Source organism: Rhinolophus sinicus, linkage group LG07 (genome assembly GCF_036562045.2).
Source record: "Rhinolophus sinicus isolate RSC01 linkage group LG07, ASM3656204v1, whole genome shotgun sequence".
Lineage (NCBI taxonomy): Eukaryota > Metazoa > Chordata > Mammalia > Chiroptera > Rhinolophidae > Rhinolophus > Rhinolophus sinicus.
Window position 1 is genome coordinate 7,123,002 of NC_133757.1, and position 19,499 is coordinate 7,142,500.

Sequence of the window (19,499 nt, forward strand, 5' to 3'; positions counted from 1 at the left end):
CTGCTGGATGGGCTGCACTATGCACGAGGGAGGGGCGAATGGGGTACCCTGCACCAGACTGCCTGGGTTTGAATCCTGTCCCTGCCTCTTACCAGCTGTGTGAATGTGGACAAAGTGCTAACTGCTCTGTGCCTCAATATCCCCATCTGTAAAATGAGGATCATATGAATATCTTCCTCCTGTAGCTGCTGAGAGGATCAAATGAGACAATGTGTGGAAAGTGCTTACAAGTGTTGTGCAGGGAGGCCTGCGGGGTCTCTGGTCCCGCTCCCCATACAAGAACGCAGAATATGGTGAGGCCAAAAAGGAACACCCACGGAGCCATAGGTAGGGGAGTCATACCACTATATTCTCTCTGGCGGCTGGATCCACACTGTCCGCAAACCGCCATCCACACTTGCCAGCCCAGCCGCCATCTTCTTGCTAGCCCCCATTCTTCTCTTTCTTCTGCTAGCATAGCCACAGCAGTTATATTAGTGGCCAATAGCTCACTGGTTACAGCTAACGGCCAACTAACCACAGCTGATAGCCATGCAATTACAATTGATGGCCATTTACTACCTGAGCCAGCACCTGTCTATGTGAGGCCGAGAGCCTGGAAACTGCTTTCTGGGCCTCTGTCCCCACACAAGGAAGGTTCCTGGCACACATTCCATAAATGCCAGCTGTTAGTAATAGGTGGATGGGTGTTACTGTTTTGTCTACTTTACAGGGGATGGCTCTGAGGCACAGAGAAAGCAAGAGGCCTGCCAAGGTTGTTCAGCTAGATGGCAGTTGTTCTAGGTTGGGTTCCCCCTGAGCAGACCCTGAGGTAAGGGCTGCTGGATGAAAGCAGTCCTCCCAGGGGGACTGGGGTGGGATGGGAAAAGCCAGGCAGGGACGGGCAGGAAGCTGAATCACGTGTAACTTCAGACTGAATCCTGCAGTGGGTAGGCTCCCTCTGATCCTGCAGGGGAGCTCCGAGGTGCCAGTTATGCCTCAGAGTGGCCTTGTCAGAGGTAAGGATGCCGTCCCTGTCATGTTCCTGCTGCCTTGGACAGTCTGGCCAAGGCCACCCTGGGGGGACACAAACTCCTAGGCACTTCCAGCAATATGGTCATTTGTACAAAGTGGCCCCAGTAGCCCTGAGGCAGTCATCCCAGAGTCACAGGTGCTTGCAGTTAGAAGCAGAAACATCCACATTAGTGCCAGGGTGGGGAGCGGTGGGACGTGTGTGTGAAGAATCTGGGGATCTAGCTGGAGCACCAGTGCTGTCCTAGTTCATGGTGGAAGCAGGACCCCAATCTATCCCTTCTGGGCTTAAGTTCCATCCGCCCCAGGCCCCTCCAGCCCTTAAACGAACTAATCCAGCAAGACATGACCAAGACACGGTCCTGCTATGTTTGCCCTTTGGGGGCTATCAGCTGGCTCCCCCTCCCATTTTGGTGGCAATATTGAAACAAGAAGACTACCCCCATGCTGAAAGGAGGCCCTCTCCTCAATCTGCTCCTTGTCTTTGGAAATTTGTGGCAACCATTTCAGTTTAAACATATGACAATTACATCGTTAAGAGTTCCAATGCTGAATTAATTACCCAGTGGAAAAGAGATCAATTGTGTAAATATATCATTTATGTAATGAGTCCTGGCTGTGATTTAGATGTCCAGATTGGGTGTTCTTCCAGCTTCTGTCCTGAAAACAAGTCTACCTTTGGGACAGGGCCAAACAAAGAGCCTCGATTAGGTCCGAATCCAGAGCATTAAGTGGTCCAAATAGACAGGTGGGGGGCAGGTGAAACAGGGGGCTGAGAATTGTGGGAAAATTGGAGCAATTTGCCAAAATGAGCCAGATTCCTCCCATTATTCTTCATGTCTCTGCAGAAAATGACTCTTTAGAAAGAGGGAGTGGAAGTTAAACATCCCCTTAAATGACACTTCAGGCACAGCCCATTCCACCCCCCTCCAGACACCATAGTCCAATTTTGACAGCCTTTCCTGGAAAAGGAGCCATGGTTGGGTTTCTAAAAGGCGGCAGAGGCCCCCCAAACATTTACCATCCTTGGAACCGTCAGGGCTGGCCCGCCAGCGTGAAGCCAGCCAGCCTTCCAGCCAAGGCGTTAGGCGGTGTCCTCTGGGGGAGAAGCAATCATTGCTTTAAGAAATTTTAAACGACTTACCACTCTTTATTGAGCACCCACTTTGTGTTCCTCTGTCGCTCCCGCCTTCCCCTGAGTCCTGCAGGCTGACGGGAGCCTCTCTCCTCCACCCTCTCACCACACAGGGTTTATTCATCTCTTATAGCACTGCACACAGCCCCATGGCTGTCCCCAGGATGCCTGAGTGCTGGAAGGGACCCGGTCATCCAGTCTCCAGGGCCTGCAGGGTGCCCAGCACTTAGGGACCCTCAAACCTGTCTGCAGAATGTTACCGAGCCTCAGGGATCTTGGAGTCGAGAGAAGGGCTTCTCTGCACAGCCTTCTCAACCAGGTGTCCACCACCCCCACATCTTGCAAAGAGACCCCCTTCTCTGACATACAACCCCAGGCACTGGGCTTTCTCTAGTCTCTTCCTTCCTTCCCTGTCCTCTGCATAGTGAACTATGCTGTCCCTGCAGTCGTGAATCAGTGTAATGGAAAATGAGTGAGCTGACTTGAGTTCCAACCCCAGCTCTGATCCTCAGAGGTGGGGGGCAGGACGGGGGCCCCTGGAGGAGTCATGCAAGGTTTTTGCCTCCTCAGACTCAGTTTCCTGATTTGAATAACTAATTTGTGATCCCAAACTCCCTGCCCGCCCAGCTCCTCCTGGGTGGGATGTATCCAAGACACCCATCCTGGGGGAAAGAGGTAGGAAACTCATGCTGGAGTTTAGTGGGTGAAACCTGGAACAGAAATAGTCCAGGAAGCCTGGGCCTTGGGGAAAATGAGTTTGGAGGGGGGCAATTATGCATCAAATGCCATGTATTTGTCAGGAATCTGTTGCTTAATTGATGTTTTATTGCTCCCACTGACATATGTGATGGAAATGAAATTTCATGTATGGGGAGGAAGTGAAATTTATTCCTGCTTGTGTCGTAATGGGGGAATAAAGCGTCAATTAAACAATGAAGATGACATATAGTTGATGTATGATCTGAAGAAGGAATATCACTCACTAAAATGTTATTTTACAATTTACAGTAATGGAGCACCTGGCAATAAGGAGAGGCACAGTTCACACATTTTCCATTATTTAAAAATAGCAAAAAATGTGTCACTATTAAGTAATACAAGAAAACTTCACTTTTAATAGCACAACGTAGGAATTGTGCCAGTAAATGCTCTGTTGCGTGACTCAGCTGATGACTAACAGGTACAGACAGGGGAATAGGAGATACCATGTTTCCCCGAAAATAAGACTGGGTCTTATATTGATTTTTGCTCCAAAAGACGCATTAGGACATATTTTCAGGGGATGTTTTATTTTTTTCCATGTACAACAATCTATATTTATTCAAATACAGTCATGTCATCTTCTTCTGGAACATCGTCATAACGTACTACATGCATCTGTCTGGCTGACGATCTTAATGGGGCTTATTGTTGGGGTAGGTCTTATTTTCGGGAAAACACAGTAGGAGAACAGGAGAAGATATGTTTTTTCCCTAATCTTGAAAGTGAGATGGATAAGGAATGTGGGAAGACAAAATCATAACAGGAGCTGCTTACTGAATTCCTCTGTGCCAGGCTCTGTACTGAGCTTGACCTTGATCCTAAACCTTGAAGTAACCCTTCTTTAACTCAAGTCTCTAAGACCTCACCAAAGGTCGCACAGCAAATACCCAGCAAATCCAGCATTTGAACCCAGGTTAGCCTGACTTCTAGGGTTCTTTCTTTCTTTCTTGTCAGCAGATATTCAATAGGCAGGGAGGAAAATAAAAGACAAATGTTCACGCAAAACAGGGAAAATAGAGGTACAGCTTGAAGGAAGTTTTCGTGAATGCAAGAAGGAAGGCGAGGGGGAAGGAGTTTAGGAGAGATCAAAGGTCATCAGATTCAAAAGGGAGAAAATGGGAACCACACGGAAGCACATGGGAAATTCTGAAAAAAGGAGGCTGGCGTGAACATACAGCTGATTTTTGTGCCTTTCAGAAAGACTGCCTTTAGTTCTGGACTTAGTTTATGAAGAAGAAACCATAGGGTCAATTGAGCCTGTACAACTTCATGAAAGAAACGGATTCTGTAAATTGAATGTCTGTATATCTAGTCCAGAAATTTTGCATTGACTTTTACTAACAAATTGGAAGTTTGTTTCTTTTCAAAAGATATATGGCCTCAATATGCAACTAAAAGATGCCTATGCATATAGAAAAATAATCAGAAATTTTTTTGCCATAAATATGATAAAAAGTTCATATTCTTCATGTTTCAAAAGCATTTATACATCATTCCAAAAATATTTAACCAATACAGAAACCTAAACAAAGAATGTAATGTTATTTTAGCAAATCATGAACATAATGAACCGATAATCTCTATCAATCAATTAAATGCAAATTAAAACATGGATGAAATTCCTTTTAATTAATAAATGAGCAATACTAAGGTGAAAAGATAAGCCTCACTGCTGGTAAGGATGAAGAGAGAGATTCTTACATCACTCTGGGGAAGGTAAACCAGTATAAGTTTTGTAGAAAGTAATTTGCCAATATGGATCAAGAGCCTTAAAAATGTTTAAACAGACAGATTCCTTTAAAAATATATCCTAAAGAAATAGTTGTGAGTTTAAACACATACATATACCCACAAACACAGAGATACACATTCCACTGTTATGGGTAATACAGTATGACCTATTTACATAAGCAAATGGTTAAATAAATTGAGGTATAAGCAAACAGAATGGAATGTTACATAAACAGTCAAAAATGGTGTTTTTGAAGTAAGTCTCTTTAGTGACAAGGAAAAGTACTCACGATATAATTTTAACCAAAAAATATTATGTTACAAAGTATAGTACAGACACAAAATTTTAATAACACTGTGTATATGTGTATAGGGAAAAAAACCCTTGAAAAATATAAAAAAACTTTTTCATAGTCCATTTTTCAATGATGGGAGTATGGGTACTTTTAGTTTATTCTTTGTACTTTTGTGTAATTTTCAAATTCTCTATATTAAGCACAAATTATTTTTATAAGCAGAAAAAAATTTATATTTTTTAAAACGGCAAAGTACATTTTGAAATAAAGCATTTAAAGGAAAGTATTTTGAGGATAAAGTATTAAGGCTATTTGTAATAAATCACAAAATGAACACACAAAAGAGTTAGCGTGGGTTTCTATTGAGCATCGATTTGCTTTGAAATCTAAGGACAAAATGACTGTAGTTCGTTTGAAAGAATAATAGTAGATTGGAAATTCACTTAAGGTTGAAGCCGATGGTTAAGAATAAATTAAACTGGTGGTGGCCTGACAAGACCAGCCAGCTCAGTTAGATAGCAAGTCTACCCACTGCAGAGTTTATCTGAGTGTTGGACTAACCACAAGTGGGTTGACATGTGTGTGGAATATTTATTGTTTTGGTGGCACAGTTGTTCCTAGCTAAATAAATGTACAGTGAGTTTTAGGATTTGCTTCACTTTAAAACCGGTGACCTGATGGTCTTTTTTTTTTTTTTTTTTCCAGTAAGTTGAAGTGAATGGAGTTCTTTTTTGTTTTGTTTTGTTTTGTTTTTGGCAGAAGCAAGAACAAGAACGTTGTTTTATTTCATTTTTATTTAACTTGAAAGAACAATAAGGAAGAAGAACGGCCTGGTGTCTGTCCCATTGTTCCTGAGCTGGTGGGTTGCTATGAAGCATGGAGAGGAGAGAGGTTGTGGCCAAAAAGGGAGGGAACTGTTTTCACACAGAATTTGAGAGACTCTGGGCTCGAGCTGGGGCCCAGGGAAGGAGGCCAGTCTTGTATCTGCTTTCAGAGGGGACATCCAGCACCGCCTGGCACAGGCTCACGGTGGGTCCCAACAGAAGTGGCAGTGGGATTAGGGGGAGAGAATTCTTTGGAAGGACATGGGGCAAATAAAGAAGGGATTGGAAGTTGGAGACCTGGCTCAGAAAAAAGCAGGGACCAAAGGAGTCTAGCCAGAAGCAAGCACCAAGTCCTGCCAGAAGAACTTTCTAGTCGGGGCATGGCTGCTGCAGAAGCCCCCAGCACAGGGCCTCACCAGCATGGCCGCCACCTCTACCGGTAAGTGTCCTCCTTCCCAAAGTCCTGGCAGGAGCATCTGGTTGCTCGAGCCCAGGTCACATGCCACTTTCTAGCTGCCGGGGTGTTTGCTAGAATGGGAGGATGAGAGGTTTGCCCTACCTCCGTAGCTTCTATAGCAAAAGCAATACTCGGCCTCCCTCCTATGAGATCTCGCAATGGTGGGTGACTCATGTATGGGGCTGGCATTCCCACGTTGAGTGGCCAAACACAGCACATGTGTTTTGTACAACCTCACAGTAGCGTAGAGAAAAATAAAGGAGAAAATGAATATGACGCACTTGGCACAGAGCCTGGAACAAAATATGGGCTCATTACTGTCTGCCATGATGATTATTAGGATATTATTATTATTTTAATAATTATTGCACATGAGACCTAGACTTGGCTGATTGGATGATACTGGCAGGAACTCAGACTCCTGGGAGACTGATACAAGTTTTGTTCAAAGGCATTAGGGGACAGTGCTGCTTAATAGGATTCTAGTGTGACAGCTTTTGCATAGAAAACACTCCATGTAGACCGAGGAATAATCAATAATACGTATCTAATTAATAACCAATATCAGAAACCATGCGCACTGAGCTCCACAGAATGGCTGTGTGGATGTCTTTGGATCCTCAGAATGGCTGTGTGGATGTCTTTGGATCCTCAGTTTATTCTGGAAGAAGAGGTATTTGGGGCAGAGGCTGCTGGAGACCTCCCCCAACATCTTCTCCCCTCTTCCTGGTAACAGGCCCCAGTTTGTAGGTGGGCACTTCACTACATGGAATAAAGGACTTTCTTTCAGTGAGGAGTGGCCATGCTATTAGATGTTAGCCAACCCAGTCTAAGCTGAACTATTGTAAACATCTCTGAGAACTCTGCATAGGCTTCTGTTCTGTGTAGCCCAAATTCATCCTACCCAGCACAGCCTTGCATCTTCTTCTCTAGTTAATGGTTGGGGAAGCTGGGGCTCTGAGGGATTGAGCAATGTGTTTGGAGCCCTGTGGTGAGTCGGTGAAATTGCGGGTGGGCGATGAGGTTAGGGCCTCTCCTCTCTGAGAACCAGCCTCTCTTCCACATGCCATGCCATCCTGCCTTTAAAAAAAAAAAATCAACATGATTGTGGTATAATTTGCATGCCATAAAAATGTATCAATTTAAAGTGTATGGTTCGAGAAGTTTTGTCAAATGCATATACCCTCAATCAAGAGAGAGAGCATTTTGGGGTGCCGGTTGGTTAGCTCAGTGGTTAGAGCATGGTGCTGATAACACCAAGGTTGCCAGTTTGATCCCTGTATGGGCCACTGTGAGTTGTGCCCTCCTTAAAAAAATAAATAAATAAACAAAAAGTAAATTAATTAATTTTAAAAAAAAAGAGAGAGAGAGAGCGCATTTCCATTTCCCCAGAAAGTTCCCAGATGCTTCTCTGCAATCACCTTCCTGCCCCCAGCCTCAGGCAACCACTCACCCGCTTTCTGTCACTATATATTAGTTTTACCTGTTCTAGAATTTTATATGATTGGACTCATAGGATATTTACTCTTTTGTGTCTGGCTTCTCTGGCTCAGCACGTTGTGGGGCTTGATCTAAATCATTGCTGGTATTAGGAGCTCATTCCTTTTCTTGCTGATTAGTAGAGCATTGTATGGACCTACCACTATTTGTTTAACTAGTCACCTGTTGAACCAGATTTGGGTTGTTCCCAGTTTAGGGCTGCCATGGACATTTTTGTGCAAGTCTTTGTGTGGACATATGTGTTCATTTTTTTCTGGAATAAATGCTTAGGAGTGGAATTGCTGACACACAGGGTGATATTTAAGTTTATATAAAACTGCCCAACAGTTTTCTAAAGTATTTCATGATGTTTTGCCTTTTTAAAAACTGATTTTGAAAATCTAAGCTTTAAAGAAGTTGATTTTGAAATTCCTGAGTTATTTAGATGAGGGCGATCTGCTGTAGGACACACAGTCCCTTAGATCCCAAAGATCAGGTTTGAAACCTGCTATGGGCTGAATGCTCTGTACCCCCAACTCCATATGTTAAAGTCCTACCCCACAAAGTGGTGGTATTTGAAGATGGGGCCTTTGGGAGGGAATGAGATGTGGGTGCGGTTGTGAGGGTGGAGCCCCACTGATGCGATTAGTGCCCTTCTATGGCGATTAAAAGATCAGAGCACTCTCTGTCTGCCACGTGAGGACACAGATAGAAGTCAGCCGTCTATAAGCCGGAAGCACGCTCTCAGAGCCATGTGGGAACCCTGATCTCACCTCAACCTCCAGAAGGGTGAGAAATAAATTTCTGTTGTTTAAGTCGCCCAGTCTGTGGTATTTCATTGTAGCAGCCCAAGCTAAGACATAATCCTTGTTCAGCTTCCAACTGTATCTTTGAGTAAGTTATTTAACCTCAATAAAAATTAACTTCTTTAGCTCTCACATGACCAACAACAATAATAATATCCACGGCACCCGGTTGTTGTTAGGTTAAGTAAGATACCATTTGTGGAAATGCCAGGCACGTGAGCGTTGCTTGTTATCTTGACATTAGCTTTATGATGAGGGAATTTTACTGGGGAATAAGGTATCTTTTGTGCTCTACAGTCAGAGAACAATCTATCATCACATTTTATAAGTTGTAGAAATCAGTCCTTTCAAATGGATTTGCTTCAACAGTTCATATTAGAATTGTTGACACTTTTTGGACTCGTCATAGTCTAGACGGCCGCGTGTAACTCAGCAGATGGGAAGGCTGTTGACAACATTAATTGTTTCATAAATAGTGTCAGGATGGGATTTGTTTTCCCCTTTGGCTTCAACCAAGTTACTGAAAAACCAATACTGTGCCATATGTTTATACTTTTCTTGGCACATAAACCAGATATTTTACAGACAGGGATAGGTAATAAAAGGCGAGTATTCACTCAAGTCACGTGTTTGATTCTCTATCAAAGGAAAATAGCCATCACCATCCCAATTCCACTGAAATTTTATCAGAATTAGTTGTAAATCTCAGACATCGGAGACAGCACCTTAAGTAGAAATGGCTACAGAACTAAGGAAACCGCCCCCCACTTTTGTAGGTGGTAGATATGTCGAGTCAAATTCTGAACCTGTGCCCCATTTTCTCACTGGCCTTCAATATAGCAAATAAATTAGGTGAAATAAATTTGGCATTAATAAGGATGACCAAAGAATTGTCACTAAGGGTAAATTTGGTGACTTGATGGAATTTTTAAAAGTTGGATTGTTCTGAGTAGAAGACCCCGAGGTGGCCTGGCTGCCCTCCCCACTGACCTGTGGTCATCGGCCAGCACAGAAAAGTAGCATCATGCTCACATTCACCCTAAGCCTGGTTGTTCCCCAATAATCAGAGACAGAGAAAGAGAGATTGGTTCTGCCTGAGTGAGTGCCCTGGGAGAGTGTGGGATCCAAGACCTGACCTTACTCTTCCCTCTGAAGTCTCATTCCTATGCCCTTCTTGGAGTGTGACTCCAAGATTTCAAGTTTTGTTCTCATAGCACTGGCTCCTCAATGCCAACCATTTTGTGATGACACTGTGCCCTGAAGCCAGAGCAAAACCCCGGTACTGAGACTGGCTGGCTGGAATATGACACGTCAGTCTCCCAAGTGGCAGGTAAATGTGGCACATATGCTACACTTGAGGCTGATCTAAGGAACTTCCAGGGTGATTCTGCCTAGAAGGGCGGCCGCTCTCTCCCACCAATTCGCAGGCCCAGTCCAACCCAGCCTTGGTCCGGAGCCTCCGCAGTGACCCCAAGTCCCCACCCCCCATCTCCTCTCAGGGCAGGCTAGGGGCCTTCTCTGTGTTGGGGTGATGTTCATTCTGAGAGAATGAGCTTTGGAGCTGGAAGAACCCTCACATGTTATCACTGCTGTTTTCAGCAGTAACTCTCCGTTTTACAAAGGCCGACACAGAACCACAGCAGATGAAACAGATAAGAGAGGGATTGCCCCAGGGCAGCTGGGGGTGGGGGCGCTGGTGATCTAAGCAAACACCGCTTAAGAAAATGTGCCTGCGGCTTTACATGTCTGACATTTGTAAGTAGAATACGGAGCAACTGCAAACATTTAATGTTTTTTTTAATCTTTTTTTTTCTTTCCCCTTCTTCCGCCTCCCCCTGCCTCCCCATGCCCGTTCAAACTGCTGTTTCTCAGCCCCCCACCCCCCACCCCGCTGAGGCAGTGGGTCCTGGTTGGTCAGTCGCTCACAGCAGTTCATGGCAGCTCTCGCCAGCAGCGGGCCACTCACGTTGGCCACCGGCCGCTCATGGCAGCACAGGGTAGCCCACCGCTGCACATGCCAACCTCTGGCTGCTCTCTGCAGCCCAGCTCCAGGGAGAGCCATTGTTCACAATCTTAGCTGTAGAGGGCGCAGCTCACTGGCCTATGTGGGAATCCAACCGGCAACCTCAGTGTTAGGAACCCAGGGCTCCAACTGCCTGAGCCACTGGGCCAGCCCAAACATTTAATTTTTTTATGGAAGAAATTACCAGAAACTATTGACAGTGTTTCCCCTTGTGGGAGGGGCTTAGGGAGTGGGTGGTTTTCACATTTTTAAAATGCGCTTTCATTTAAGAGGCGGTGGAGCATAATGGTTGCACTAAGGGCACTAGAGACTGGTTGCTGGGTCTGAAATCCGGTTCTGCCCCTTCTTCCCTGGGGAAACTCGGGCATGTCCATCACAGTCCCTGAGCTTCCGTTTCCTGTCTGTGAGCAGGGAAAATGACCGTGTCTGCCTTACACAGTTTTTGTATATTGAGAACCACATACATGCTCTCTAAATATCAGCTACTTCTTGCTTCTACTTGAACTCTCTGAGTATACCTACTCCGTTTATTTTAGAAAGGTCTATATGTGTTATCTGTGCGATAAGATTATTGAATTTTCTTCTTTATAATTTTCTCTATTTATAAAATCCTGGTAAGCATTTAACAAAATAAGAGATAATTGCCTCAACATTTGCACAAGAGATACCCATATGAGTTGGGACAATAGAGATGGGGGGAGGGCAGACATCTCTGTTTCCTGGGGTCACGGAGACAAAAACCAAACATTGGGGTGCTGGCGCCCAGGCTCCCGGGTCATGCTGTCTTACCGCCCCCGTTTGGCTGGGCCTCTGCTAAGCTCACTGGCTGCTCTGGAGATAGGCCGGCTGCATAAAATATCTCTGGGGGTCATTAGTCTGGAAAGGATTTATTCTACAAGAAATCAGGCCCTCTGCCCCCCTGCCTCTGACAAGCCTGCTGAAACTTTTTTTTCCTTTAACTTACATTTTAATTAAGAAAGTCACCCGTTGGTGAAAATGGCAAAATTCTTGTACTTAAGAATCAATAAAATGTGCACAGTCTAAAACGAGATTAATAATGGCCAAGCTGTCTATTTTGGGAGTAATTATTTATTCATCAAAGAAAACCAGCTGCTTAAAACCATAGTCCATCATGGAGGCGTAAGACACTTCTAGTTCAATTCTGTTGTTAAAATTCCCTTCTATTGCTTCATCTGGTGTTAAATATAAAAAGCAGGAAGGTTCATTCTCTACCTGCATACATTTTAAATAAGAATTTCAACATTATCTTGTCCATTTAAAATAATTGTATGAAAATGTGAAGAAATATGATCTTGTAAAAGCTGCAGTCTGACGCACCCAGGGAGTGAGCGAGAAAGAGCAGAGTCGCTATTATTTAAAATTCATGGAGACCACGGCAAGATTGATCGCAAGAATCTCCTTCTCAGGACTGTCCTGGAGCCTCCAGGCAGAGGATGAGGCCTGGCCAGCAGCTCAGCCAGGGCCCCAGACCCCACAGGAACCCCAGGGCATCGCTGCCGTGGCCTGGGCAGAGACAGGGCCCAGGCACATGGCCCATGCCTCTGGATTCTTGCACTCTGGAGGCCTGCCGTGAAGAAGCAAAGAGGAAGCAATGTCTATGTTTAGGGTTTGGGCAAGGCCAAGGCTGCCAAGTCACATCTCATAGGCAGGCTGGGTGGAGGCTGAGGTTGTGGGCGTGGAGCTGAGGCCGGGGAGAAGGACAGGAGAAAACAATAGTGACCCCTGCTCAGGCCTTTAGCAGGACTTTGAATAATTTATCATCCTGTGGCTGTTATCATCAGCTTCCAGAGGGAAAAGACGCTGGGAAATCACAAAATATTTCCCCTCACCTGTGTCTATCCCTCCAAAGTGGCCTCTGCAACTTTCGGTCAAATTCTGCTGTTTCCTTCCTGTGTGATTACGTTAGTTTTCTGTTGCTATACCACAAATTGGGTGGCTTAAAACAATACAACATTATTATCTTACAGTTCTGCAGGTCAGAAGTCCAAAATGGGTCTCACTGGAAAAAAATCAAGGTGTCTGTGGGGCTGAAGCCCTTCCAGAAGCTCTAGGGAAGAGTCTGTTTCTTGGCCTGTTCTAGCTACTAGAGGCCACCCACCCTCCTTGCCTCATGGTCCCTTCTGCCACCTTCAAAGACAGAAATAAAGGGATGGGTCCTACTTACAAGGCATCATTCTGACTCTCCTGCCTCCCTTTTTCTCCTAATAAGGACCCTCGTCATCATAAGGACCATCCAGGATCCTCTCTCCATCTCAAAATCTCAGTCATCACATTTGTAAAGTCCTTCTTGCCATGAAAGTGACATAGTCACAGGTTTCGGGGATTAGGACGTGGACATCTTTGGAGGCCATTATCCTGCCTACACGGTGACCGTGGACAAGTCCAATGACCTTTCTGGGCCTCAGTTTCTCTGTCCTAAATTGTGTTTTGTTATATGTTAAATTCCTTACAGAGAGAAACTACTTTTGGTCATTTGAAGAAACTCAGTGAACAAGTCTTCTCCTAGAGGGGACATGCACAGCTGGATCCTGCTTAAATTGCATTTAACATTTTTTCCCTTCCTAAATCAGGTTGTGTTGGCAGGCAGCTCGGTTCCTGCTCTATCTAAAACCCCAGATTGGGGGTAAACTGAGTTTTAGGGAGCCTTATGTGTGCACATGAAGCTAGGACATTTTCAGTCATAGCTTTTGCTTGTCAGTCCCCAGAAGGAGCCCAGGACACAGCTGGCCCCATATGTGTAGAAAGAAGGAATCGGTGAAACCAAGGCTCCGTCGCAGTGATTAGTGACACAAGCCGGGCCACTGCCTATGAAAGGAAGGCCTGTGGTGCAAGTGCCAGCGCTGCTGTTTTGTGGTTAACCTTGGGCAGGTCATTTCTGGCCTGCACCTCCCTCCCCCCTTGGTACCGTGATGGGATGGGGGGAGTAGTCTCCAGCCCTGGCTATTCATTAGCATCTTCAAGACTGTATTTGTCAGCTAAGCCACTACGGGCTGAGTTTCAACAAGTGCCTGGTTGATTTGGGTGCAACTTGTGGCGTGATAGTCTCCAAAGCCCCACCATCATTGAAGGCCAAGGAAGCTGAATCTAGAACTTGAGTCTGATGCATTCACGGATTCAGGGTTTCTCAGAGTGTGCCCATGGATCACCTGGCTTAGAGTCACCTTGGAAATGGGTTAGAATACAGATTCCCAGACCTCTTTTCAACATCTGGGCCGGAGCCTAGGAATCTGCATTTGAACCACAAGCTCCCCAGGGATTCTCACATGCTCCCAAATTTGAGAACCACAGCTCTGACCAGAGTCAACTGCATGCAAATGGGGCTGAATGCACTTCCATTTGAACCCTTTCCGCCTTCTCCCAGGGCCACCGAGAGTCTCTTTCTCAGGACTTTGAATTAAGTGTTGATTCTTACAACCCTAACCAGCCTCAGTCTCCCCAAGGCTGCGTGTCCTCAGGTTTTGCCAGGAAAGAAATGCCCTGGTGGAAAAAGAGCCCTTGGAATAAGGAATTTCCCTGTGGGAGCAGAGAGGAGAAGGGGCTGAGATCTGCTCTGCCAGCCCCACCTCCATATTTTCTCTCCGCAGGTGAGCTGCCACCTAGCTCCCACATGCGCACAGCTGCCCGGGAGCACCTCATCCCCTCCCCATTTTTCCCTTTAAACTCTGTCATTTGTACAGCCTATTAACCTTTAACTTTATGACTACCCAAAGATGAAATACTGGCAGCATTTAAGGCTGAGAATACTCCAGCCTACCTTCTTAGTTTGCAACAGGGGTGAAGCACTTTCTCTTAAATCAGTCATTTTTAATATCAGTCACAGAGACGCTACCCGTGGAGAGTATTTTTGGCTCCCCATAGCCAGCTGATTCATAATAAATGTGGCAGTGCTGGTTCCTATCTCCACACCTCCCCTGGGAGTAGAAGGAGTTCTTCCTTTAGCTCCTGGGATAAAATACTGTCTATATTAATACCACCCACACTTACGGGATACCTACCATGGGCTATGTCACATGCATGGTAGCGGATCCCCATAAACACTGTGCTGAAATATGCACATTTATCTCCATTTTCAGATGAAGAACCTGAGGCTCAGAGAGGTTAAGTAGTTTGACTAAGGTCACCCAGTTATTGAGTGACTGGGCCGGGATTGGATCCTCATTCTGTCTGATTTCAAATTCTGTGCGAATAAACCAAAATTATCTAAGTCCGTCTCTCTGCCAGCCTAGTCATTTTAGAACTTTGAGTGACAATTGCTGTCTCAAATTGCTGCGGGAGTGTCCCATTGGTGTGCCAGCTTTAGTAAGAAGATGTCCCCTCAGAGAGCGGGTAGAAAGCCTTAGACACAAATGAGTTTGAGATGCAGCTCTGCCACGTGCCAGAGCATGACCAACCTTCCTGGTTTGCCCAGGACCACCCCGGTTTCAGCACTGAAAAACCCAGGTGAATAGGGACGGTGGGTCACCCAACTTACAAGGCACATGCCTCTGAACTTCAGGGTCTCAGATGTGAAAGGGACAGTGCTGCCTGCCTTACAGGGGTGTGAGGGGTGTGTGGGGCCTGGCAGTCTGGAGCTGACCCATGTAGGGTATCATTGGGACCCCATGGAGGCTGGTTCCCAGAGAAGCTGGGTAACCACAGGCAAGTCTGAGGCTACACAGGGCATGCTGAAGGAAGGGCACCAGGGAGTCAGCAGGGACTTGATCTGAAGAGAACACAACTTGAACTTATCCCCTAGCCCTGCTTCACGGTCCTCTCGAGCACTGACCATTCTCCCGACATATTAGAGATTCACGTGTCATGTCTGTTGTGTTGCCCCAACTAGCATGGGAACTCCAAGAGGTATGGATTTTTGTCTGTTTGCTCCACTGCTGTTCTAGGTGCTCCCTGGCACCTACAACAGTGCCTGGCACTTAAGTAGGCTTTCACTAACTTCTTGTTGACGAATGAATGAATGAATGAATGAATGAATGAGGACCCTGTCCAGTAGGTTCTCCACTGCTGTTGAGAAGCGGCATTAGATGGCCAGCAAACTCAAGCTGACCTGCTGAGGGCCTGCCAGTGGGTCCCCTAACCCAGGAAGATTACTGTGATGGGGGGCCACTACTTCACTTCTTCCAGAAACCACTCTCTATTAATGCCACGTGGTGGCCTGGATTCTTTGTGGCATTTCTCTCCCACAGAACACAAATCCCTAAAGGTGAATCAGGGCTGTGGCACCCTCCTGGATCTCAGCAGACTGCCTCCCAGCCATGGCACTGGGTGACCAATCGGGCCTTTTCTGTTTGAAGCAATGACCTGGGTACTTGGCAGGCCCCTCAGATGTCTGCATCTGCATACTAAAGCATGTGACCGAACTCTGTCATATCTGGCCCCCACATACAGAGCTGATTAGAATGCTGCAGTCTGGCCTCAGCAGTATGCAGCAGCGAAGGCCCAGCTCACTAGAACTCAGAGCAAATGAGGGACGAGACACTGGCATGGGTCTAATTCATGCATTAAGCCCAACTGTGATGTTCCTAACTTTTTAACATTTACGTAGAAGTTTCCCTCTTGTTTTGGTCCCATTTTATGGTTAGTATAAGGCCAGTCTGAAAGATAATATATTGTGACTGTTACATTATTTATTTTCAAGCCAACTTATTGATTATTGTGTGCTGAAAATGACAAATGGTGTCTGAGCGAGGCACGGTCAGCAGGTTCTATTAAAGAAATGATAGTATTGCTCATGGATTGTTAAAAGGTTCAGTTTAGGTTCTTTATAGGTTTATATCCATCACTATTTAATGACCAAATGATGAAAAATATGAGCCATGGGGACAATTTTTTTCTGTTGGAATTTTATGTTTAAGCAGTTAGCAAAATAAGATACTCCATTTTTGTGGGAGAGTGGGGTGACAGTGAGGGGAGTGCAGTAAGATTTTATTTATCCAGATTTCATAAATTGTAATAATTAATGTTATAGATATTTAACCAAGCTGGAGGATGCTGAAAAAGGAGAGTGCAGCCAGGCAGGGAGATAAGCCGTGAGAGCTCCCCAACCAGGGTTCCTGTTGATGAGGGTTCCACTAGGTTCAGTGCTGGATTTTAGCCATCTGCTTCTTGTGGCATTGGCGGTGGGTGTCGGGTTCAGGCTAGGGTGAGCAGTCAAAGAACAGCCATCTTGGGGGGCGGTGTCCCCTGCTGACTAGGAAGGACCTGGTGGGAGGAGAAGGCCCCAAGTCAGAGAAGGGACAGCAGGTTCTGCATTTAAGGTTGACGGTCTGCAAATCAGAGGCCCCCAAAGCAACCTGAGGGAGACAGGCTGTGACTGGGCACTCTTCAAGGGCTCCAGGAAGCCATGTACATGACTCGACATCCAAGTGCTCGGAGACTCAGCCTTGGCACTTTATATGTCTGCTGGTGACGGTCTGCTGGTGATTTGGGGACTCCCAACAACGTGCTGTTGTCTCAGACAGTCAAGGCTTCACAGTGGGAGAGCGCTGGGGCAGGCCCACTGAGATGGCCTGCAGGAGAGGGAGTGGAGAGGCCACTTCTCCCCTGAGGCTCCAACAGAACTACTCTCAGGAGACTGTGTAGAGGCGGGTCTGCAGAACATGCCTCAGCTGTCAGGTCTTTGCAGGGAGGTACCTGTGTGCTGGGCCTTCCTTCTCAGAACTGCACCAGATGGTGCTCCGAAGGGGTTGGCCCTGCTTGGGGCCCACCACAGTGCCCCTTTGTGACGTGCTCAAGGGGCCCCTCACAGGACTCTCTCTCCTCTGCGGACCCTGAGCTTGGCTCCAAAGGACAGGTGCTAATTAGGAGTGGAGTGTCCGGGCAGGGTGAAGGCAGGGGCTGGGGGACAAGGTTATTTACCACATATAGCAGGAGCTGAGAGCTAGTTGTCAAAACCTGATTCTACTTTTCCTGGGCACTTGTTGGACTACATTTCCCAGCCTCCTTTGCAATTAGCTGGGGTCATGTCCCCCCCCCCCCTTGATATCCTGGCCTGTAAAGATCTTCCACCCTCAATCCTCAGTATTCTCTTTCCTTTGGTGGATGTTCATGCCCAGGGTGACTTCAGATGCCACATATTAAAGTTGGGAAGACCTCTGCCCTCTGCCCCCAGTGACAGTGGGGAAACAAAGCCATGACCGCTACCCCACTGCCAAACTGAACTGCCTTGAACTATTTACATAAACGTGAAATGAATTTCTTTGTTGGAGCCATTACTCATTTTGGGGTCTGTTAGTCTATTTCAACTAATATCCTGGCGTATGTGGCCCAATTCTGTGAATGCCTGCAATCACTGCAATTCTTTCAAAAACTCAACTCAAACCAGCTCTAGAGAAAAGGGAATCTGTAGATGGGATTGGCCTCAAGCAAGATGGATCCAGGATAAAGATCTTCACTACTCCTCTTGCTCGCAATGCATTTATTTCTTGCTCTGGGATCTGCTTTTCTGTCTAGGTTCATAAGAGACAATCCCCACCAATCCCCAGCTTCAACTGAACCTTAGAGACCTGTGATTGGCCCAACTTGGGTCAAGTGGCCATTCTTGACTCAATCATAGTGGTCAAGCATATGGGGCCCTCTGATTGGTCAGCCACATATGTCTGGCTATGGGAAGAAGGGAGGGGGTACCAGGAGGACACAGTGTGAGCAGCCAAAAACAATGGTCCTCACACAGCAGTTTTGTCTTGTTCACGGATTTATTCTCACTCAGACTTTGGTTGAGGTAGGGAAGGTGGTTGGCAAACAGAAATCATTCCACTTTCCTTCCTGAAGTGGTGTGAAGTATCACAGGAGAAGGAGTCTTGTGCTAAGGTTCTTAGCTGTGCAAACTTGGGCAAGGCCCTCAACCTCTCTGTTTCCTTATCGACTTGTTTGGTGGGACTAATTGCATCACCCAGGGAAGTTATACAGATCAAATTAGAGAGCCATGTGGAAGAGTATGGCACACTGGAAAAAGAGGAAGAGTATTGTTTCCATGCACCTCCATCCCCACAAGACCTTCTTCCAGGGGCTGCATTGTCAGGCACCCCACCCTGAAAAGGGCTACCATCCCCCTCTGCAGGACCCTGTGACATTTGACAGTGGGTCAGATTTCCTACAAAATGGCAATGCCCTTAGCATTGACCCAGGCAGCCTTGGTGAGCCCCTTGGAAATGCTACCACACAAGGACGTGAGGGTCTCCAAGGCAGAGGGCTTGGTCCTACAAAGAGGTCGGCTGTTGCACTCAGAATATACCAACAGTTGCATTCAGAATATATTACTTTCTCCCTAATTTAAAATAAATGATTTTCCTTAAGGACAAAATGACTTGTTGGAAATGGTTTGGGCTTTGAAGGAGGTCTGGATTTTGACCTGGGTCTGCCCCTAGTCAGCTCTGTTCCCTTTAGTCAGCTGCTCATGTTCTCTGAACCTCAGTTTTCTGAACAGTGAAATGGGCATAATAATTCCTACCTCGCAGGGCAGCTGTGAGAATTAAGTGGAATGTGAAAGTACCTACGACATTGCTTGGCACTAGTGGGGGCCCACCCAACAGGTTTCCTCTGTCAAAAGTGTACATAGTACAGGCAGGCTTACTTGTTTGCATTTTGGTTACAGTTATTCCAAAATGGCTTTCCCAGTGGAACATGAAGAGTCAACATTAGCAATTCATACTTCGGTGTGAAACTGCCATTTTCTCTACTATCACCTAAAAAAAAGAAAAAAGAAAAAAAATGCCAACATTTCAGAGAGGTCTTTAGCCCTTTACCTACTGTGTTAGTCTCTGGGGACTGCCAGAACAAATTACAACACATATTTATTCTCTCGCAGTCTGGAGGCCAGAAGTCCGAAATCAAGGTGTCGGCAGGGATGGTTCCTTCTGTGGGCTCTGAGGGAGAGTCTGTCCCATGCCTCACCTGGCACCTGCTGGTTGCTGGCACTCCTTGGCATTCCTTGGCTGTGGCTGCTTCACTGCAATCTGACT

General features: G+C 46.1%; 1 long non-coding RNA gene across 2 annotated transcripts in view; it reads left to right on the forward strand.

Moving 5' to 3' along the window:
* LOC141572882 (uncharacterized) overlaps nucleotides 1-19,499 on the forward strand; it is a 35,403-nt gene that overhangs the window by 12,600 nt on the left and 3,304 nt on the right. The window contains exon 3 of one of the 2 annotated variants that reach the window (XR_012498367.1): nucleotides 5,702-6,198. This is a non-coding gene — a long non-coding RNA (uncharacterized LOC141572882). Of the gene's footprint in view, nucleotides 1-5,694; nucleotides 6,199-19,499 lie in introns of both variants that reach the window. The other variant, XR_012498366.1, reaches the window with a different exon arrangement.